Consider the following 24,316-nt stretch of genomic DNA (forward strand, 5'->3'; position numbering starts at 1 on the left):
GGTTCATGACTTCAGTGGCAGAAGTAACTACAGATGTAGTGAAAACAGCGTGAGAACTAGGGTTAGAACTGGAGGCTGAGTTGCTGCAATCTCATAATAAACTTTCACAGTTGAGGAGACACTTCTTGTGGATGAGGAAAGAAAGCGGTTTCTGAAGACAGAATCTACTCCTGGTGAAGATGCTTGTGAAGACTGTTGAAATGACAACAAAGGATTTGGAATACTACATAGACTTAGCTGATAAAGCAGCATCAGGGTTTGAGAGGACTGACTCCAATTTTGAAACAAGTCCTACTGTTGGTAGAATGCTACAGAGAAACTATTCATAACAGGAAGAGTTAGTCAGTGTGACAAACTTCACTGCTGACTTACTTTAAGAAACAGCCACAATTTCCCCAACCTTCAGCAATCATCACCCTGATTGGTTAACAGCTGTCAACAAGGCAAGACCTTCAACCAGCAAAAAGAGTCAAAAAGATTATGACTCACTGAAGGCTCAGATGATGTTCAGCGTTTTGTTTAGCAATAAAATATTTTTAACTAAAGCAATAAAGTATTTTATAGGTTATTTTTAAGAAATGCTATAGCACTTTTAATAGACTACAGTAATTTATAAATATAACTTTCATATGTACTTGGAAACTAAAAAATTCATGTGACTCACTATATTGTCTTATTTTCTTTATTGTGGTGGTTTGAAACCAAATCTACACTATCTCCAAGGTATGCCTACACCAGCGATGAACAAGTGGAATTTAAAATTAAAAATATAATACCATTTACATTAGCACCCACAAAATTAAATACTTAGGTATAAATCTAACAAAGTATGTACAAAATCTACATGTGGAAAACCACAAAACTCTGATGAATGAAATCAAAGAATCAAATAAATGGAGAGATAATCCTTGTTTATGGATAAGAAGGGTCAATATTGTCAAAATGTCAGTTCTTCCCAACTTGATCTACAGATTTAATGCAACCCCAACCAAAAGCCCAATAAGTCTCTTTCTAGATATTGACAAACAGATTTTAAAGTTTATACAGAAAGGGAAAAGATCCAGAATATACAACATAATTATAGAAAGAGATCAAAGTTGAAGGACTGACACTATCCGACTTCAAGACTTCCCATAAAGCTACAGTAGTAACCAAGACAGCATGGAATTAATGGAAGAATAGGCAAATAGATAAATGGAGCTGAATAGAGAACCCAGAAATAGATCCATATAATAGATCCAGACTTTGACAAAGGAATAAAAGCAATACAGTAGGCAAAGAGTCTTTCCAACAAACGGTGCAGAACATCCACATGGAAAAAAAAAAAAAAGAATCTAGACACAGACCTACACTCTTCAAAAAAAGTACCTCAAAATAGATCATAGACCTAAATGTAAACCATAAAACTATAAACTATCACTGATGCAATGGACATGACCTTAGGCAAGCTGTAGGAGATGGTGCAGGACAGGGAGGCCTGGCATGCTGCAGTACATGGGGTTGCAAAGAGTCAGACACGACTTGGCAACTGAACAGCAACAAAACTATAAAACTCCTAGAAGATAACATAGGAGAAAACCTGGATGACCTTGGGTATGTTAAACATTTTTTAGATATAATACCAAAGGCATACTTCATGAAAGAAATGACTGTTAAGCCAGACTTCACTAAAATTAAAAACTTCTCTGTGAAACACAATGTTAAGAGAATGAGAAGACAAATCACAGAATAGAAGAAAATACTTGCAAAAGACACATCTAATAAAGGACAGTATCCAAAATACACAAAGAACTCTTAAAACTCAACAGTAAGAAAGCAAACACTCTAGTCAAAAATTGGGTCAAAGATCTTAACAGACAGTTCACTAAAGGAGAAAAACAGATGGCAAATGAGCACTTGAGAAAGACTGTCCACATCACACATCATCAGAGAAATGCAAATTAAAACCACAGTGAGATACCCATACATATCTTTTAGAACGACCAAAATCAGGAACACTGATAACACCAAAGGTTGTCAAGGATGTGGAGCAACAGGAACTCTCATTCATTGTTGGTGGGAACAACAAAGTAGTACAGCCACTGTGGAAGAGAGTTTGGTGGTTTATACTTACCACATGATTCAGCAATCACACTCCTTGCTATTTACCCAAAGGAATTTAAAACTGATATCCACACAGACACCTAAACACAGATGTCTATAGTAGCTTTATTCATAATTGCTAAAATTAGGAAGCAACAAAAATGCCCTTCAGTAGGTGAATGGATATATAAACTGTAGTATACCAAGAATGGGCTTCCTTGGTGGCTCAGATGGTAAAGAACCTGCCTGCAATGCAAGGGACCTGGATTTAATACCTGGTTCAGAAAAATCCCCTGTGAAGGGAATGGCAACCCACTCCAGTATTCTTGCCTGGAGAATTCCATGGACAGAGGAGCCTGGAAGGCTACAGTCCATTGGGTTGCAAAGGGTTGGACATGACTGAGCAACTAACACACACACACACACACACACACAGAGGATATATAAGATAATATTATTTGGCACTAAATAGAAATAAGCTGCCAACCTAGAGGGGTAGGATAGGGTGGGAGGTGGGAGGGAGGTTCAAGAGGGAGGAGACAGACATACATAAACCTATTACTGATTCATGTTGGTGTATGGCAGAAACCAATACAATATTGTAAAACAATTAACCTTCAAATAAAAATAAGTAAGATTTTCAAAAATCCCTTCTTATACTTTTTTTCTTTACGTTTTTCTCATTGTATATGTGTTTGCATATGAAACCCTACCAAATATGAAAACAAGCTCTTCACCTGTATTAATGCAGTAAAAGTAACGATTTCCATTTGGGGTTTTCTTTTCTTTCTTTCTTTCTTTTCCTATTCATCATTCATAAAAAACCCTCATATTTAATTAACAGAACACTTCAGTTTCAGAATATTGAACATAGTTATATCTCATAGGTATGTATGTAACTGGGCATTTGGAATAGGTTGCCCTCCTCCTCTAAATACATCTATTTGCTTCCTCTTGTACGCATATAAACCTTTATCCTGAAATTTGTCTTGGAAGAGGACATCATCAATAGATTGCCCCAAAGATAAGAGCTTCCAAAAGAAGAAATCAACAATGGAAAGGGTGGTTTGGTGACTGCTTTCCATCCAGTCCCTTGAGTTTGAGGCCTAGTGGTTAGAGAAACAAGAGAGCCAGAAAGTCATGGGTGCAGTTCAGGAAAAACCTTGTGTGACTATACATAGCAGAGTCATCAGGGGTCCCAAAGGCAGACAGCAGATCCTGGGACTTTAAGGACTGAGAGGACTGGAAGCATGGAGCATTTGGAGTCAGCCCCTTGACAAGAATACTGTCACCTCATGATGGCAAGTGAGCATAAAGCTTCTTCAGCCAGCTTTCTGAGCAGCATATAAGCATCCCTTTGGAAAAATTTTTAAGTAAACGGTTTAGGGGAAATGTGAGTGGGAGCTATTGAGCAAGCAGTCATTTGTATTCTACATATAATCATGTATATGTGATAAATAAGCAGCATTTTATATATAGCAGAAATGAGGAGCTATTTTGATGACAAGGAAAGCATGAATAACTTAATTTCAAAGGAAGGAATGGAGTCATGGAGGTTTTCCCAACACACAGCAAACACAGAACACGGCTCAGGATCCACTTCAGATCTCCTCTCATGCTGCTCCCCGTGTGAAGCACTATCCCACACTTGCTCCTTTGTTGGATGCATTTTTCACTGCTCCTGAAATCCAGAATGGGCTTTCTTAGTACAAACCACCAAGAGCATTTCTGGGGATGTTATGAAAAGGAAATAAAACACATGAGAAGGTACATCCAAGGACATTTGCTGAAGCTTTTTTTTTAAAGGCAGAACACTAGCAAACTTGCATATTTATTTTAAAAAAAGGAAAAAATTAATACATTGGAGTATACAGTTCAACCTAAAGTCATTAATCTGGGGAAAATGTACATGATACATTATACCATCACACATGCAAGTAGCAGAGTAATGTTATAGTTTTAGTAAAACATGAGCCAATAAGAAAAAGTTCTCCATATGGCTCCACATCTTTGTTTAAGGATAGAGAAAATCATAAAGAATACCCAGCGAGCTATTAACATCATCTCCAGAGGATGGGCATAGGAAAGGTGGACATTTCACACTTATTACTTATATATTTTTGCATGGTTTTACTCATTGCAATGTGCTATGCTTAGTCGCTCAATCATGTCTGACTCTTTGTCACCCTATGGACTGTGGACCACCAGTCTCCTCTGTCCATGGGGTTTCCCAGTCAAGAATACTGGAGTGGGTTGCCATTTCCTTCTCCGCTGGTTGTAATGGGTAACGGGTAAGCATTATTTTGGAGATTTTTAAAAGTTTTTTTAAGTGAGTGCACTTTTCAGAAAATAGAGGCATGATGTTAATCTTTCCAGAGCTTAATTGCCGTACGAGGCGTCCCCCAAATTCATGTATCTTTTCAGAACATTAGCTGTAATTCACACTGCAAATATATTGCAATACTACCTTCTTGATACAAGAACTGAACATGATGAAACTTTCTCTTTGGACATGATGAAAATGTCCTTTTGGAAAGTTGCCACTACTGATGAAAGTTACTCATTATTTCTTTTTTTTGTAATGGCTGGGTAATATTCCATAGTGTATATGTACCACGCCTTCTTTATCCCTTCCTTGGTTGATGGACATTTAGGTTGCTTCCCTGTCCTGGCTATTGTAAATAGTGCTACAATAAAATTGGGTTGCACATATCTTTTCAAATTATGGTTTTCTCTGGAGTGGGATTGCTAGATCATATGGAAGCTCTGTTTTTAAAGTGTTTTAGTGTTTGTGTTTTAAGTAGCTTTGGTATTATAGAGTAAGTATTCTTGCTCTATAAATGTTTGGAGAAGAAGAAAGTAGAGAACTGAGGAAGGAAAAGGGGAGGTAAGAAGGAAGTTGAAGGAAAAAAAGGAGGAAGGAAGGGAGGGAAGAGACAAAGGAGGGGGAAAAGGTTTCATCTAAATTAGTGAGATTTGGTGGACAAAATGTTGTCACTTATTAGTCAAAACTACATCTCACAAATTTGAATTAAGAGATTCATCAGTATGCACAATTAACCTATATTTTCTTAAAAGACAGGTAAGAATAAGGAAAAATGAATGAAAAACAGCCTGTTTGTCTTTATTCCTGCCTTGCAAATAGATCCATCGGTGTCGTTTTTCTAGCTTCCATATATATGTGTTAATATATGACGTTTGTTTTCCTTCTGACTTACTTCACTCTGTATGACAGACTCGAGATCTAGAGAACGGATTTGTGTACACCGTGGCGGGGGAGAGGACTGTGGGATGAGTTGGGTGATTGGGATTGGCATATGTACACCTCTGAGTGTAAAATAAGCAGCTGATGGGACCCTGCTGTATAATACAGGGAGATTGGTTCAGCGCTCTGTGGGGATGAACACAGGTGGGATGGGGGCAGCTGGGGGAGGGAAGGAGGTCCAAGAAGGAGAGGATATATGTATACGTATGGCTGATTCAGTTTGCTATACAGCAGAAACTAACACAAGATTGTAAAGCAACTACCCTCCAGCTAAAAATAAATAAACCACAATTTTAAAGTAGCCCATTCATTCATTTCTCAACAAGAAGTTGAGCAAAGAATATGCAGCCTTTGGCAATCTATAATTTGGAAATCTATAATGATCTTGATGAGAGCGCTCGTGGCAGAATGGTGGAAATGAAAGCTGGATTGAAATAAACAGAAAGAAGGATGCTTAGGAGGGACAGTGTGTCTTAAAAGCTCAAAAACTAAAGAGAGTGGTATGTTCAGGAGCAAGGAAAATAGTCTGGCCATGTTGGTGTTGTCTTTTGTTTGGTTGGTTTTTGGTGAGTGAGTGTGTAATTTTTTTGTGGGGTTTTTAGTTTTTTTGGATGCCTTAAAGTCACAATCTGGCCTAACAGTAACAGGGAGTTATGTTCAGGTTTATCTACTGAGCAACTGAGTACAGCCTCTTATGTAACCTATATCCTATCTCTCTTTCCTGGAAAATTATCTGGAAAAACCCAGCGTCATGGAAATTAGTTTTGGCTCAAACATGGGAACCAATGTGAAACTGGTATAGCAACTATTCTCTGCATCTGTGAACCCACTAACAAAAGTCTCTTTATTTCTAAAGGGAAGGGGCACTCCAATTTTCTCATCTGGACAGACCATCAATATCGGCCCTTTCAGGTCTGCCTTTTATTAAATTTACTGAGTTAAGAGTTGCTGGTTGGCTGATTTCCCAGGGACCAGATACCAGTTGGTAAGCTACAAGTTTCATGTCTAATCAGTTTCTTTTTTCCAGTCAGTTTCACTGGTAAAGTTACCAAAAAAACTAAATACTTGGAAATGCAGGGAATGTCTTTCCTTCCCCTGTGTCACCTCCTTTTGACTGACCTCGTCTTCTTGTTCTAAACTAGGAGCTCTGTCTTTTTTATGAACCAATAAGAAGTCCATAACCCTGATAAGCAGTTCAAAATATGTAGTTTATAGAGAAATATAAAAATAGACAAACACTGAAACAGCAATAGTGAAAGTAAGCAAGCTCGGCATCACAGAGTTTTTTTGTAAGCAATACTGGATTTCTCTAGGTTTTTTATTTATAGAACAAAGCAGAATGTACCCAGACAAGTCAGGATTTTAGCCAATGATAATTTGTTTTATCCTGTTGGGAAATAAAAGTAAATTGTAACTGCCAATCCCCATACCTATTGTTGATACAGTGGGAACCCATTACCAGATAGATTGAGACAAAGATGATTGAATTTAAGAAAAAGTCACAAACAACTGTTCTCATATCCTGGTATTATAAATTGAAACAATCTTTCTGTCTGGCAACACGTATCAAAAGCCTTTAACATGTTTATATATTTTAATCTGGTAATTTCATTCTGTAATTTTATCCCAAGGAAATAATCATGGCACAGATCAAAATTTAGCTTCAAAGGCATTCACTGCAAGAACTGCCGATAATTGTAAAAATCGAAAACAGTTTTAATATTAAGCCATAAAAATGCTGAGTAAATAAATTTTGATCCTATGGAATGCTATTTTAAGCCTCCTGGATTTCTCTTCTAAACACTCTTTTTTTTATTCATGACCTCATCTCTTTGTCTTTTTTTCTGCCTTTGGGAATATTTCCTCAACTTTACCATCCAACTCCCCTATTAAATTTTTTATTTCTTCTGTCAGTATTTTATTTCTAAAAGCTTGTTCTTATTATCTGATTATTTCTTTTTAAGTACTGTCTGTCTTGTTTTGAGGGTACAATATTTTTTCCTCTCTCTTAGACATTAATTTTGGTTTCTTTTATAAGTTTTATTCTGCTTCCTTCAGTGTCTCCATCTTGTCCATATTCACTTTTTCTGTTTATTTGTTTTGGACCCTGGCTTCCACTCCAGTGTTCTTGCCTGGAGAATTCCAGGGACAGGGGAGCCTGGTGGGCTGCCGTCTATGGGGTCACATAGAGTCAGACACGACTGAAGTGACTTAGCAGCAGCAGCTGGCTTTCGTACAAAAGACTTCCCTCACATAGCCAGTGATTCTTGACTAAAATTTCATATTTAAGCACTGATTAGAAACCCTCTAGATAGAGAGCCAGAACTTGTCGACTGGTAGATTTTGTTGAAGGGTCATTGGGTGGCACCTGGTCATGTGTATAAATTCTTTTCCATGGACAGGTCAAATTTCCCTCCAATATCCCATGTAGAGGTTTAAGCTTGTCTGCTATTGTCCTGGGAAACAAATTGGGAGCTCAGATTTGTACCATGATCTCTGATGACTTTTAATTGTTTCTTGTTTTTAGAATGATTCCTTCACAACCTCTGGTGCCCAATGTACCTCATATGTCTGAGTCCAAAGACATCTCCAGAAAGTAAACCTCTCAACTTATGCCAAAATGCAAAAGGGATATTTGTTTGGATACATACATTGGGGAAAAAGATCTAGGGTTCTAACATGTAAACTTACATGATCATATGTAAAATACGTAGCCAATGGGAATTTGCTATATGGCTCAGGAAACTCAAACAGGGGCTCTGTATCAACCTAGAGGGGTGGGATGGGAAGGGAGATGGGAGGGAGGTTCAAAAGGGAGGGGATATATGTATATCTATGGCTGATTCATGTTGATGCTTGACAGAAAACAACAAAATCCTGTTGTTGGACTTCCCTGGTGGCTCAGAGGTTAAAGCATCTGCCTGGAATGTGGGAGACCGGCTTCGATCTCTGGGTTGGGAAGATCCCCTGGAGAAGGAAATGGCAACCCACTCCAGTACTCTTGCCTGGAGAATCCCATGGAGGGAGGAGCCTGGTAGGCTACAGTCCATGGGGTCGCAAAGAGTCAGACACGACTAAGCAACTTCACTTAATGGCTGATTCATGTTGATGCTTGACAGAAAACAACAAAATTCTGTAAAGTAATTTTTCTTCAATAAAAAATAAATAAAATTTAAAAATAAAACATAAAATAGATAAAGACTTTGAACCATCTTCTCTATGTTGAAATGGAACATGATAGCTCTGATTCTACAGGGAAATCTGGCAACAGGAACCAGTTGACTTCCTCACTGTGGGCTTAGTTTTCAGCCTTTCCTGGTTTGCTAAATGAGTTATTGTATCAGTTAGCCATCGTTGTATTAAAAACTACCCCCCAAAATTCATTGCTTAACACAAGAATCATTTATGATTACTTGTGAGTCTATGAACCAATGTTTTTGCTTTCAGCTGGATTTTCTAAGACATCTGCAGTCAGGTGCAAGTCTGGAAGGTAGTTTTGCCAGTCTTGGCTAAATTCACTGATATACTCTTCATCTTGATGAAGATGACTGGGTTAACTCAGTTATAGGCTACATATTCCATCAGATTAACCCTAAACTGTTTATGGCAGAAGCAGGGATTCCTAGATTCAGAGCAAAAATAGACAGGCCTTTTGAAGTCTGGGCTTCCCTTTTGGCTCAGCTGGTAAAGAATCTGCCTGCAATGCAGGAGACCTGGGTTCGATCCCTGGGTTGGGAAGACCCTCTGGAGAAGGGAAAGGCTACCCACTCCAGTATTCTGGCCTAGAGAATTCCATGGACTGTATAGTCCGTGGGGTCGCAAAGAGTCAGACATGACTGAGTGAATTTCACTTTCACTTTCACCTTTGAAGTGTAGGCTGAAACTGGTAAAATTCCACTCTGTCCCTTTCTATTGGTCAAAGCAAATGACAAAGCCAGTTCACATTTAAGAAACAGGGAAAGACTTCATTTCTTCATGGAAGGACCTGTAAAGTCACACTGCAATGAGCATAGATAAAGGGAGTGAAGAAGAAGTAGTTATTTTTGCAATCAATGTATCAGTATCTCTGAGTTTTTCAGCATCCAAGATGTTGACTTTATGGTCATCAGTTGTTTCTGCTCTCATTCTCATCGTTGTGACTTATGCTTTTTTAATTCCCTTTTTCATCCATTTATACAACCAACATTTATGGACCTACCAGGATATCAGGCACTATCCAATGTGCTGAGAATACAGATATGAATCAGAAGTCGAAATCTCTGCCCTCCACTTGTGGGGTTTATATTCTAGTGGAAGGAGACAGATAATAAATAAAATATATAGTAATTTTATAGTTTGTTCAAAGGTTATATATAAACCCTTTGGAGAAAGACAAGCAGAGAAGTGGAATAGGAGGGTTGGGCACAGGCATTCTTAAATAGGACCGTAACTGTCATTTTGTGAGACTTGAAGAAGTAGAAGTAAATGTATGTATCTAGTCTGCAAAGCTTAATCTGCAGTTGCCCCATGAAATATCATGTATTCATTAAAAATTGTTATGGGAGACAATTTGACTCCTAATCAAGATGTATTAGAAATCTATGCTTCAAAGTACTGTCCCTAGTTTAATCACACAGCATTGATAGACAAAATATTTTTTTGAAAAGAAAATAGAAACAGCCTAACCTCCTTCAAATAGAATATTATCATTTTGTGAACCACAGACAGAATAGAAATACAAACCAGAAAGTGTGGTAAAGCTGTAGATAGTCTGGGACCCAAGCCAAATCACTGTTTAAATCCAGGGACTGGAGTATGGTTTTCTGCCCTTAAAAAGGCTGAAAATACTTCAGTTAACCACATCCTGAAGCTGTGCCTTAATTATGCCCACTTATCTACTATTGTAGGAGAATGCAGCTATAATCCCCAATCCAGGGCCAAGTTGTCCACATGCTTACTGATAGGATTTACTCTCTCTTTAACATCACCATAGGTCTGGAGTCCAAAGTACAACCTGGTTCTCTATTAAATCCCTTGAGTATTGAATGGAGTCAACCACAAGACGAACTACCTACTTAGAGTAAGGTGAGCCCAGAGAGAGAAAGAGAGCAAAACCAAAGAATAAAAAGAAAATTCCAATTCGAGATGAGCCTCTATACCAAAATTCGAAAACAAATGAGGAAAACTAAGAAAAGTAGTCGATAAAATCTACAATCAAGAGAGAAAAAATATCAAGCCAAGCAAAATACTACTGAACTAAAAACAACTTTAATGTAAGTATGTCTATGGGCCTAAGAGAGAAGAAAGAAGCCATAGTAGCTATAAAAAAAAACAAAGAATTGTGATGCAGAAACAGCCAGGAATGAAAACAGAACAGATGGATTAGAAAATGAACCATTAGAAATAAAATTAAATATATAGTCATTGAAAGAAAGCATTCATTAGATGACATAAATTCTGGACAGGACAAGATGAAGAGAGAAATAAAAATCAGGAAATAGTACTGAGATATTTATACAGAGAACAAAAAGAGAAATAAATATTAAAAAGTGATTGAGAGGTGTAGAGTATGGATTGAGAGGTATCGATTTATATCTGATAAGAACTCTAGCATAAGTCTATCAAGTAAACAACAAATATGTATTGAGCACCATTGTATGCCAGATACTGTTCCAGGCACTTAGGTGAAAAACTAGGGGGAAGAGTCCCTGTCTTCACGGAGTGTACTTTCTAGGAGGGGCAGAAGAACAAACAAACAAGCAGTGTATTAGGATCCTTCAGAAAATAGACTATACCCTCAAATGGAGTGAATACGCATAGCTCAATGATGCTTTCCTAATAAAGCACCTTGAGGTTAGCAACAGGAGGAAGCTATTACTGGAGGCTTGAAAAGAAGAAAGCACAGCATGGCAGAGAGGTGAAAATCCAGAACCTGCCCCTCAGTTAGAGAAAGTAATAGCCATGGTAATAAGTAGTCATCAGAACCACTTTTAAACTAGTTCAAATAATCAACAAAAACACACTTCAGCAAACATGGTTTTGCAAGACAACTATAGTCAGGCCTTCATCCTGAAAGTCAGCTGAACAAGCTCAGACTCACTCAGGAAACATACCTCTGAGAGTGAACTAATTAATGACACTCTTGTGAGTAACAGGCTCCACAGATGAAGTCAGCCCACCAGAGCCCCTGAAAGTCTGCCAATCCCTCAACTCCTTGCTTCCCCAACAGCAAGGGGACACTGCTGACCAGTCTAGTCTCCTTTGACAGAGGAATTGGGGGAAATACACAGCCTGAACTCTCTCTTTTCCCCACATCCAATTTTTGACTGAGCCTCTCGTGATTGAACTCAACTAGAAGCCAGAGGGCAAGGAAGATTGTTGATACCACCCAGAGATGTCACCTTCTCAGGGCACAGAGCAGGACGGAGAATGGTAAAGAGTGGATATGGAGGAGCAATAGACACTTCTGGCACAATATCAAACATCAAGTAAATTATATCATGTTAGAAGATAAATTATAACAAGTAAATTATATCATGTTAGAAGGTAACAGAACAGAGAACATGGCTTGTGAATACTGGGGAAGGAAGAGGGGAAATATTGAAGTTTTAAGTAGAGTCTTCAGGGTAGGTTTCATTAAGAAAGTCACATTTGAGCAAAGACTAGAGAGAGGAAAGTATATGAGCCCATTATACTTGGAGGAACAGTAGTCCAGGCAGGAACAGTTTTGAGCAAAAGTCCTAAAGCAAGAGTATACCTGGCTTGCTCAAAACCAGTGTGGCTGGCATAGCATGGGAGAGGGGGAGAGGAGGGAACAAGGTGAGACACGGAACTGGGAACCAAATCATGCGGGTCCTCATGGGCCATTGAAAGGATCTGAGCTTTGTATTAGTTTTCGAGGGCTGTCATACCAAAGTACCATAGTAGGTGGCTTAAACAACAGGAACTGGCTCACAGCTCTAGAGGCTGAAACTCTGACATCGAGGTGTTGATAGGGTTGGCTTCTCCCGAGGCTTTTCTTCTTGACTTGCAGATGGCTGTCTTATTGCTGTGTGTTCATGTGATTATCCTTTGGCCTATGTGTTATCAGTGTCCTCATCTCCTCATCTTATAAGGGCACTAATCATATTGGATCAGGGCCCACCCATACCACCTTATTTTACTTTAATTACCTTTTTAAAGATTCTATCTCCAAATACAGACACACTCTGAGGTGCTGGGGGGTTGGAACTTCAACATATGAATTTACGGGATATGATTCAGCCCATACCAGGCTTTTACTCTAAATATAGGGAGTCCTGGATAGTTTTGAACAGACAAGTGGCATAATTTGATTTATGTTTTAAAGTCCACCTTGGTAGCTGTTTGAAACAGGCTAAAGTGGAAAAAGGACAAGACTAGAAATAAGGAGACTGATTAGGAGGATATTTCAATAATTTAAGTGGAAATTGGGGGTGACTGGGTTGAGTGATAGCAGTAGAGGTGAGAAGAGTCAGATTCGGGATACATTTCTAAGGTAGTCAGTCAGATTTCTTGATGATTAGGATTTGGAATGTGAAAGAAAGGGTGACATCAGGGTGACACCAAGGTTTTCGACCTGAGAAATTGGGAAGAATGGAACTGCTACAACTGACATTGGAAGGCTCCAAGAGGAGCAGCCTTGTGGGGAGAGACATTAGAGTTGAAGTTGAGGCATACAAAGTTTGAGACACTCACTAGACATTTAGGAAGATATAACAATACGTCAATGAATATATAAGTCTGGAGTTCAAGAAGGAAGCTGAGTTGAAGATATAAACATGAGAGTCACCAGAACGGAAGTGGTATTTAAAGCCTTGAGACTAGATGAGCTCACCAATGGAGTGACCGTAGAAGGGAGAAGAGACCAAGGGTGAGTCCTATACGACTCCGACGTTATGGGTTAGAAGGAAAGTAGGGACCTCTGAAGCAAATTGAGAAGCAGCAGCCAGTGACGAACAAAGGAAATAAAGAAAGGGTTGGGCCCTTGAAACCAAGTGAAGAAATTTCGTCATGGAAAAGAAGTAGCCGCTGTGTCAAATATTACTGGAAGTCAACATTCAGATCATTGTTAATCTAAGACCATTTGAAATTGTCCTATAGCTCGGAGTACTCTGATAGGTTCAAGAAAATTATGAATTTGCATAGTGGCCATTTTTTTGTGGTTGTTAGAGAACAATTTTCTTCCCAGCTTCCTACAGCCTACACAGAATCCAAAAGTCCTGCTCCATTCATCTTTAACTGTGTGACTTCAGACAAGTCATTTATTCTCTCTGGACCGCAATCATAGGACTAGTAGGCTAAAAAGTCTCTAATGTGCCTTCCATGAACATGTTCCAATAAACAAGACAGTTCTAAAGAAGCCACAGTGTTACACTTACCACCTTGTTCCCTGTTCCCTACCACAGTAGCAGCAGCTAACTTTATGGAGAGAAATAGGAGATAATACAATTCAAACTCAAATTCTACAATAATAATTTCTATAGGCAGTAGATCTAAAATCATAAAATGGCCTGATTTTCTAGATCACCCTCTATTCATTAGCTTCAAGACTGCAGACCAGTTTCAGCTCAGTGAGTAGTACAGGGATTCTGGAATTCATTTCTCCTTCACTGTCATCTCTAATATTTATTTCCTTTCATGCTGAATTTTGTGACTCTTTCAAAATATGCTTGGATAGTTCCACTGCTCTCTCATGTTCCCTTCTTCCCATGATCTTTGGCAACTTTGAAAAAGCCTAGAAGTTGTTCCTGCCAGAGAAAGTTTGTGTCTCCCTGGTTCTATTGCTCAGATTGCAGAGTGCTTTATCTTGAGCGTAGCTGTTGGAAAAGTAAAAAGGGTAAAAGTCGTATCTACCAAACCCACCAACTTCATAGCCTCTCTGAGTCCATCATCACAAGGGGAAATCAAAAAGATCGACCTTTCCCCCTTGAATATTCCCGCTTGAACAAAAAGCATTTTAAAATCCATAAATCAGTCCAGCCAGAGAACAGCCTCACACAGTTCCTAAACCGTTGACTATTGCGTGGCAATATACACATGGCATTGATGAATCCTTGGCCTGGCATTTCCTCCAAGTCTCATACAATTGATTACTGGATTTTATAGACCAGAGTTGGCTACTACAGAGAAGCCAGCATCCTGAGCTCTGGAGAGTTTTGCCTCATGCCTGTCCAACTGCTCCTTTTCTATTTATTTTTATGTCTTACTCAAGTCCCTTCTCATTTGTAATTGATGATTTTCCAGCCTTAATGTTTAGCCAAACAGGGATTTAACAGGTAATCCAAGTCAAAGATTTCATTGCTATGCACTCAAAACACTGTCATGAAACTGGAGAATACAGTTTCTCCCATCTAGTGTAAAATTCAACAGTTGTTTGATGGCAAGAAGCCATCTGATGGTGTGAGTTACCCTATATCCTTTCAGTCTTTTTTCCCCTCTTTTAGGTTAACAAGAATTGGCTTCATTACTTATGATCAAAAATCTTAACCAATAAATCCTCATCAACTCAAAAAGTGTTCAGATCTCTCCATGCTTTATAGAAATGATATGAAAATTTATGGTTGTTGTTTAGTTGCTAAGTCATGTCTGACTCTTTTGTGACCCCATGGACTGTAGCCTGCCAGGCTCCTCTGTCCATGGGATTTTCCAGGCAAGAATACAGGTAGAGAAATGAAGTCTTCCAAGGTTTTTAAAAGAATGCTAAGCTTTATCTGAAGAAAAAACAGAAGCGCTATAGTTTCAAAGATTTCCTTTGATGTGGACCAGTTTTTTAGAAGTCTTTACAAGTCTTTACAAGTCTTTGCCATTTTTTTTACAAGTCTTTTTAGAAGTCTTGAATTTGTTACAATATTGTTTCTGTTTTATGTTTTTTTGGCGGAGGGGCATTGACCTGAGGCAAGTGGAATCTTAGCTCCCAGACCAGGGATGGAAGGTGAAGTCTACACCCCCTGCACTAGAAGGTGAAGTCTTAACCACTGGACCACCAGGGAAATCCACAGAAAAGCATTGGTTTTACAAAGCATCTTAGTCAGGCTTCTCCAGAGAAACAGAACCAATAGAGGATATATATACAGAGAGAGACATGGAGAGAGAAATATTTATTACAAGGAATTGGCTTACACAATGAAGGACGCTGAGAAGTCCCCAAATCTGCCAAACTGTAATCTGCAAGCTGGAGAACCAAGAAGCCAGTGTGTGGTTCTGCTGCTGCTGCTGCTGCTAAGTCGCTTCAGTCGTGTCCGACTCTGTGCAACCCCAGAGATGGCAGCCCACCAGGCTCCCCTGTCCCTGGGATTCTCCAGGCAAGAACACTGGAGTGGGTTGCCATTTCCTTCTCCAATGCATGAAAGTGAAAAGTGAAAGTGAAGTCACTCAGTTGTGCTGAACTCTTTGAGACCCCATGGACTGCAGCCTACAGGCTCCTCTGTCCATGGGACTTTCCAGGCAAGAGTACTGGAGTGTGGTTCTGGTCTGAGTCTAAAGGCCTAAGAACCAGGAGCTCCAACAGTAGAAGTCCTAGTCTGAGGGCAGAAGACTGCTACCCCAGGTCAGCAGTCAAGCAAAGAGGGCAAATTATCTCTTATTCAGCCTTTTTGTTTTATTTAGGCCCTCACTGCCATTCATCGACAAGGCCCACTCACATCAAGGAGGGCAGTCTGTTTTCATTCTACTCAGTTTACAGATTCAAATGCTAATCTCATCTGAAACACCCAGAAATAATGTTTAACTATCTATCTGGGTAGGCTTCCCTGGTGTCTCAGTGGTAAAGAATCCAGCTGCCAATGCAGGAGATGCAGGTTTAATCCCTGGGTCAGACAATCCACTGGAGAAAGAAATGGCAACCCACTTCAATATTCTTGCTAGGAAAGCCCATGGACAGAGGAGCCTGGCGGACTACAGTCCATGCAGTCGCGAAAGAGTCGGACATGCTTAGCGACTAAACAACAGCTTTATGTGGGCACCCTGTGGCTCTGTCAAGTTGATATATAAAATTAACCATCACAAAGAGGAAGATACAAAAGATAGTTCAGAATTTCTCTTTGGAAGTGTTGGTTTGGCCAAAACGTTCTTTCAGGTTTTTCCATAAGCTGTTACAGAAAAACCCCAATGAACTTTTTGGGCAACTCAATACTTAGTGGTGACAATATAATTTTGAAAAGGCCTAGCTTGATTTACAGAACAAATATTGTTTATTAAGATTGTTTATTTGATAGAGCTGTGAGGATGATATTAGGAAGGAGCTAGAGGTCTTCATAACACACTCATGGTGGCTGCCTCTGGTGGCCCCAAGTTCTGTGCTCTGAATCTATTACCATGTGCACACTGAGGCCACTCTAGCCACAACTGTTGTCAGCCAATGACAGAGTACAGCACATGTACTCAGAAATAAAGTCCCTATTTCACAGTAAGCAGCTCTTTAAAAGATAACATTCCTTCTTGATCTTGTAAGGGGCCACAATGATGCTTAGATCTTCACTGTGTAAATCGCCAATAATATATACAATAATACCTGATTACTATACAGTCCTCATCTCCAAAAACTTATATAATGCTACCTTGACTTCTAATGGGCAGAACCGCTCTTGGAGCTTTCTGAGATGTTATTCCCAGGTTATAATCCTCAATTTAGCTTGAATAAAATTTTCCATTTCTTTCTTACATCAACTTATTATCATTTTGTTGACACAGGGATACTAATGCAGACTCACAAGATGTGTGTGTGTGTTAGTTGCTCAGTTGTGTCTGACTCTTTGAGACCCCATAGACTGTAGCCCGCCAGGCTCCTCTTTCCATGGAATTTTCCCAGCAAGAATACTGGAGTGGGTTGCCATTCCCTTCTCCAGGGGATCTCCCCAACCCACGGATCAAACCCTGGTCTCCTGAATTACAGGCAGATTCTTTACCGTCTAAGCTACCAGATGGTTTTTGTTGACATAAGGATACTAATGAAGACTCACAAGACACGACATATGGCAATTTTGACTCACAGACTCCTCATCAGGCACAGAGATATTTTCTTAGAACTGCACTGCAGTCTGACATTCTTCCCGCCTATGTCCTCCAGAGGGACCAGGCCTGTCTGACAAGTGTCTTCATCTTGTTAGCTCTCTCTCTTTTTCCCCCAGTTAATAAACAGACACATTTAATCCTATTTTGGCATATGCTTCTCAGAGGATGCAAACTAACAGAATTCAAAGATATAATCAAATTGCCAAATTGGAGGCTTCGTAAGAATGGATGATAGGAGTGTCAGAGGAGAATTTGGGAAGACCAGATAAAGGTAATGATACTGAGTAGGGTCCTGTGCTGTGGGGCTCCTGGGCACAAAGCTTTTCTATGTTTGCCACTTCTTTAATTACAGGAAACAGCCTTCACTTAACCTCCCTAGCCATCTCTGAGTTTCAAGGCGCAGATTCAAACAGCTGTTAAATAGGGAAGGGAGAGGATGTGAGACCAGGGGGAAACAAACAGTCAAGGACAAGAGCAGTGCAGCCTTGGGGCAAGGTCCTGGTTCCCCACCATTACACACAGCAACATCTTTGAGCTGTTTTGCAGATACTGAAACCCCCTCCAGATAGGAGAAGCTAACAGTTAACAATGGTATGCTACCCACGAACTCATAGACCCAAGACTGGTTAGAACCTGAAGGTTGATGATGGTGACTCCTATTTATCTCACCACCAACCAAACAGAAGAATATCCACAAACTGATCACTCCCTCCATTAACTATTACTAAAAGCTTCTTACCACCCTCTCCAAGTTAGGACACCTGGTTTTGAGCACATTAGCCTGCGGTGGCCCTCTTTCCAAGCAAAGCAATAAAGCAATTCTTTCTACTTCACCCTAAACTCTTTGTCTCTGAGATTTAATATACTATCAGAGTACAGAGGCTGGATTTTGCTTCAGTAATATCAATAAGCCATGCAAGAATTAATGGTAGTTTGTACCAGGGTGGTGTCAGCCCAGGTTCATGTTAATCACAACACATACCGGATTTAATGAGAGATTTCAGGTTTCAGATCCCACCTGCCTATTACTGGAAATGGGGCTACTCACAACCTAGCCAACTATGTCCAGATCTATAAGAGGGAGAGAATATGTTTGGAGGGCTTCCATACCTATAGCTAAACCAACATGGTAAAGACAGGCATTGACTCCACAGAGTTGTGGGGTTTTTTCTTCAGTTAGTTGTAAAATATTCTATAATTCAGATCATGTTCAAGGTCCTAGCATTGAGATTTTTTTCAATGACAGAGATTATAGCATTGCTATTTGTGCCACTATAATCAGAGAAGGGTCAGCATTTCCACTGCTAACATTGTATTTCCAGAGCCATAAAATTTACAACTTGCTGAAACGTGGCATGCAAAGTCAACCACAAACATTTTCTAAATTTCCAGCAAAGACTCCTTCACATCATTTAAAAAAAAATAAAGATGAAAATGTTTTAGTTTAGAATTCATTTAACTTAAAATGGTGACTTCTATTATACCGTCAAACTTAGCAAATGAATCTTCATGTGAAGAAGCAAGGACTTTTATAGGTATTCCATTAGAGAGTCACTTAAAAAGCATATTTGTTGGACTTCTAGAAAACCCAACTGCTGCTCAATTTGGGGCATATCAGAAGATCATTCAATAAAAAGAGTCTTATCACAGGCCTTTATTTCCTTTCTGGGGAAAAAAAAATCTAGTTGGAAAGCCACCACCTTCTCTTTAATTCCTAAAGATAATGGAGATACTGAACTTAGCCAAAAAAAAAAAAAGGGAAATGAGGGCAGAAATGTTGACACTCAGTGTCTCATAATAACAATGCTACTGGGTTATTCCTTATTCCCATCAGAGAGTGGACTTAAGAAAGTGAGTGTGCTATTTCATTCCTCCTTTGCATTTATGTGGAGACAGCATCTTAACTGATATTGCTGTAGTTGAATGAGCGGCGGGTGTTAGTTTAAAGCTCACTTTCCCTGTGGGTGAGAAGTCACTTAACTAAAAATTTCAGCAGTGCCTTGGTGACACAGTGAGAAAAGCTCTCACACTCTGATCACTGGAGCCAAGGACTCTGGAGGAAGTGGGAAGGTGGGGTGGGGGTTTCCACCTGCACAGAATGAGTGCCTGTCATTTCCTCAAATTCTCTGAGACCACCCACAGACATGAAGGATGGTGAACAAAGCCTGGGGAATGAAGACTGTCTTCAAAAGTTTCCTGGTGCTTCCTGGGAGATTTAAAGGACAATAAGAAAATAATTTGTTGGTTTGTAAGTCAGTTGACACGGCTTTTGATCATTCAAATGGGGCAGTTCTGCCTGGAAGGGATCAATCTTTTTTTTTTGTTGTTCCAAAGACTAACACAAACAGATACAAATCAAAGGAGGTGTTCTTTCAATAAAGGAAATTCCAGAAAGGATGCCTAGGCTTAATTAAGATATAACCCTTTGTTTCAAGGGCTCTTCTTTCCCTTGCAATAGGAACTGTACTCTCTGAAGAAGCACGTGCTTGGACTGGTGAGATGGAATTCTTCAACAAGTAAGGATCTGTCTATGTTCGGGGCAACATCTTGGGGAAGCCTTGAAGGAAATCATGCCTGGAGTCCCGTCTGACTTAACTCATCATCACAGTCCTTCATCACAACATAATGAGTGTTATTACTTCCTCATGTGGCCTGTGGGCTTCGTTAATTAAAGAATGGAAAGGTAAGTAAGATCCAACCTTTTGCTTTTAATTAATCAAACGATGTGTTTTCCATCCTCAAGTTGCTGGGCAGCAAGTAAAGAATTTAGTCTGCCTTCTAATACTCAAGAGTTCAGTGAAAAAACTCAGCTGCTGGTCTGAGATTGTATAGACACCACAACTGACAGCCGGCTGTTTTTTCCTTCCAAATTTTAAGTTACTCGTATTGCCCACGTTGCTGCCTGCCACACAGTAATCACTGGGGAAAAGAAAAGATTGTCCTCTAACACCTCAACAATATAAATAAAACCTTCTTAAAGAAATGGGGCTTCCGAGGTGGTGCAATGGTAAAGACTCCTCCTGCCAATGCAGGAGACTCAAGAGACACGGGTTTGATCCCTGGGTCAGGAAGATCCCCTAGAGTGAAAAATGGCAACCTGCTCTAGTATTCTTGGCTGGAAAATTCCATGGACAGAGGAGCCTGGTGGGCTAATCCATGGAGTTGCAAAGAGCCAGACACGACTATGCACGCACACAGACAAAGAAAAGGTCCACATCTTAAACTTACATTTTGTCACAGAGCTAGGTAATCAGGAAGCACTCACACACGAACAGAACTGGAACTGACATTTACTGAGAGACTAGGCTTCCCTGGTGGTTCAGATGGTAGAGAATCCACCTATAATGCGGGAGATGCGGGTTCTATCCCTGGGTTGGGAAGAGCCCCTGGAAAAGGAAGTGACAACCCACTCCAGTATTCTGGCCTGGAGAATTCCATGGACAGAAGAGCCTGCCAGGCTACAGTCCATGGGGTCACAAAAGGTTGGACATGACTGAGCGACTTTCAGTTCACTTCACTTTTATTATACTAAAAATCATTCTCTTTTTGTCATATTAGCTGCCTTCCTGTTCACTTGACTCAGTGAAACTTCTGGCTTTTAGATCATTCCTCCACATGAAAACACTCTCTACACTTTAAAGAGAGATATTATTACCTGGAAGGAAATAATAATAACATCAGCCCATTAACAAGCCTTATATATTAGCAAAGGCAGCACCTCAGAGAGTTAGCAGGGCACGACTGTACGTCCTTCTGGAGGGAAGGTAGGAAAAGCGCAGAGCTGGGTTGGTGAATAAGTTTTATCCAGTGTGCCAGCCCTCACCATTAGTGTTGCGTGCTGCCTGGAGCTCTGCTTTGAGGAGTCTGGAGGCAGAGCAGCTCTGTAGGAAAAAGAATTCCAATTGTTTAGATTTAGCAGCAGCAGCAGCCTTCCTGGAGGCTTGATAGTATGTAATGAGTGAACAACTTCAGAATCCTGCTAGGAAAACCTGCCCTGTGAAGCCACTGAGAGAGTCGAGGTACAGAGTGAAAATTGTCCATCTCTTCATAAAAAATAGAAAACTTTTACGTCTCTCTGCAAGAGAATCTCTCTGTGGGGATATGGCAAGAAACCAAATAGCCTCTGCTATTCTCTCTTCTTCCAGATGCACTTTCTCCTGGGGGATGTCTCACACCGTGGTGGCCAGTGAGGAGTCAGGCCGTGTTTCTGTCCACTTAATAAATACTCTGGCTCATGTGTAAACATGTGACTCTTCCCTTAGGAGCCCATAGCATGATGAAATAGGTTGGCTTATTTAAAGAAACCATATCTGGGAGGAACTAGATGATAATAGGAACATAGAGTAGAGACCTCATGAACATTTTCCTGTCATGGAGCACTTGGGCCCTTTGGTAAAGTCTTTGGAACCCCCAGTCAGAATAATATTTTAAAATATATAAAATAAAGAGTTATAAAGGAAACCTGTTATGTTGAAATATAGTCAGCAAAATATTAAGATGAAACAAATGTGATCTAGTAATTTTGGGTTGCTTTATCAATATAGTAAGTAGTAAGACAATACATTTGAAATATTGACAAGTTAAATTTTATTTTGCAATAGCATAGCAGTGTGAAGACAGTTGATTTTCATTTGATTTGGAACATTAAACTTTGGGGTGGACCTTATCTCTTTCCACATATTAATACAAGAGCACTAGAAAGCAACGTGGATGTTTGGATCACCAGGGTGGTACTTCAATCTTTGGTGGCAGAAAGCTGCCCAAATGTTGGCCAGCTACATCACCTGAACATCTGCAGATAGGGCGACTGTGCTCCCATGAAATAATATTTGCTTATTGCAGGTTGAATAACAATCACAGTTTCAAAGTATGATGAAGAAAAATAATATTTACAGATTTCTGGAGGTACTATCTAGAAATATCAAAGTATCTGTGATTTCTATTGGTGATAAAACCCTTGATTGTGCCTAAACTTCTGAAGTTTGCTGCTGAGATAGGCTGAAATTTTTCACTTCTTCTGTATTCAGTTTTTCTTTGTGACTTTGCAATTCCACTCACAAAATACAAAGTGTACTTCCCCACACTAGGCTTTGAACTCTAGCACATGACTTGTTTTAGCCAAAGAGATTGTGCACCAGTGTTGAACCTAGGCCTGAAGAAGCCTCATGTATTTCCACTGGTGTGTTAGTGCATTCTTTATCACCATGGGAAGAATTTGCCCAGAGTGGTCTACTAGTCTAAGGAGAATGAAAGACGCTTGGCACAGAACTGCCCAGCCAGCCTACAGAAGTGCAGCAAAAGGCAGAATCCACTGGCTTGGCTCACTGTAGATCACACAACCCCCCAAGGTATGAGGAAGTTTAAGTTCAGAAAAGCTATTCCAACTGACCTATAGATGCATGAGAAATGAATGGCTGTTGTTGAATGACACTGACATGTGAGTTTGTTGTGCAGCAGTAGCTAAATGATAACTTTTTCTACAATTTAAGTAAATGCTACATTTCAGTGAGATTCTGTGCAACCTAGTTAGAGTTTAGTAAACATCAAGGTGTGATGTTTTCCAACCCAAGTTCACAAATCCTTCTAAAACAGAGACAGGGGATCTACAGCTTAACTGTTCAGGCTCTGCTAAGGTAACTGAGATTCCAGAAAGGTATCAAAATAATATTATTGAAGCTTAAAGAAGATATCAAAATAAGTATAGTGATAATCCTAAGAAGGAAGAAATAACAGTATGGCAGCAAAAAATGATTTAAATTATATTGCTGATATTTTAGAGTAAATTAAAGCTTACTTAGAATTTTAAAAATTATTATATATGTTTTCAACTTTTATTAGATATATAAACAACTTGAGTATTAAACAAAATATCAACAAGCAGTAATTATTGCTGCTAAGTCACTTCAGTCATGTCCGACTCTGTGTGACCCCATAGACAGCAGCCCACCAGGATCCTCCATCCCTGGGATTCTCTAGGCAAGAACACTGGAGTGGGTTGCCACTTCCTTCTCCAATGCATGAAAAGTGAAAAGTGAAAGTGAAGTCACTCAGTCGTATCAAACTCTTCGAGACCCCATGGACTGCAGCCTACATGCTCCTCCGTCCATGGGATTCTCCAGGCAAGAGTACTGGAGTGGGGTTCCATTGCCTTCTCCAGTAATTATTGCTAGCTACATTAAAAACAACATCAGAAGCAAAAACTCAGCATTATGAACCTGACACTTCTCCTTTTCTCTGAGTCTTAGCTCAATTCTTCCCAGTCCTCTTTCTGAAAACTGACAGGTTGGGGTGACCTTCCCTCCCCAGGTCAAACACCCACCTCTTTTTCTATTCTAGAAGGAAAGAATGGGAACAACCATTCCTTTTTATTACAATCTTGCCCCCAAGATTAGGAAGGATATCATCTTACTATTACATCCAGAAAAAGACTTTCACGATAAACCAGTATAATTCCTAAAGTCTGGGTTACCTATTTTAAACATCATTATGAGTGATGATTAATTTTATGTTTCAACTTGACTGGCCGCAGGGGGCTCAGATTAACATTATTTCCGGGTTTGTCTGTGAGGGTGTTTCTGGATGAGATGAGCATTTAGGCGGGGGTTTCTTCCAGGTTTATTGAGGTATAACTGACATACAGCACTGTACAAGTTTAAGGTAAACCACCTAATGAATTGACTTAGATACATCATGAAATGACTACCACAATACATTAGTGAATACCCATCATCATAGAGATACAAAATTAAAGAGAAAAAAAAAGTTTTCCTTATGATGAGAACTCCTAGGTTTACTCTCAACAACTTTCATATATAACATAGAGCTGTGATAACTGTATTTTTCATGTTGTACATTACATCCCTAATACTTATTTATCTTATAACTGGAAGTTTATACTTTTTGACTGCCTTCATCCCATTTCCCCTCCCTCCATTTCCCACCTCTGGGTAACCATAAATC

This window comes from Ovis canadensis, chromosome 3, assembly GCF_042477335.2.
Source record: "Ovis canadensis isolate MfBH-ARS-UI-01 breed Bighorn chromosome 3, ARS-UI_OviCan_v2, whole genome shotgun sequence".
In the NCBI taxonomy this organism is placed as follows: domain Eukaryota; kingdom Metazoa; phylum Chordata; class Mammalia; order Artiodactyla; family Bovidae; genus Ovis; species Ovis canadensis.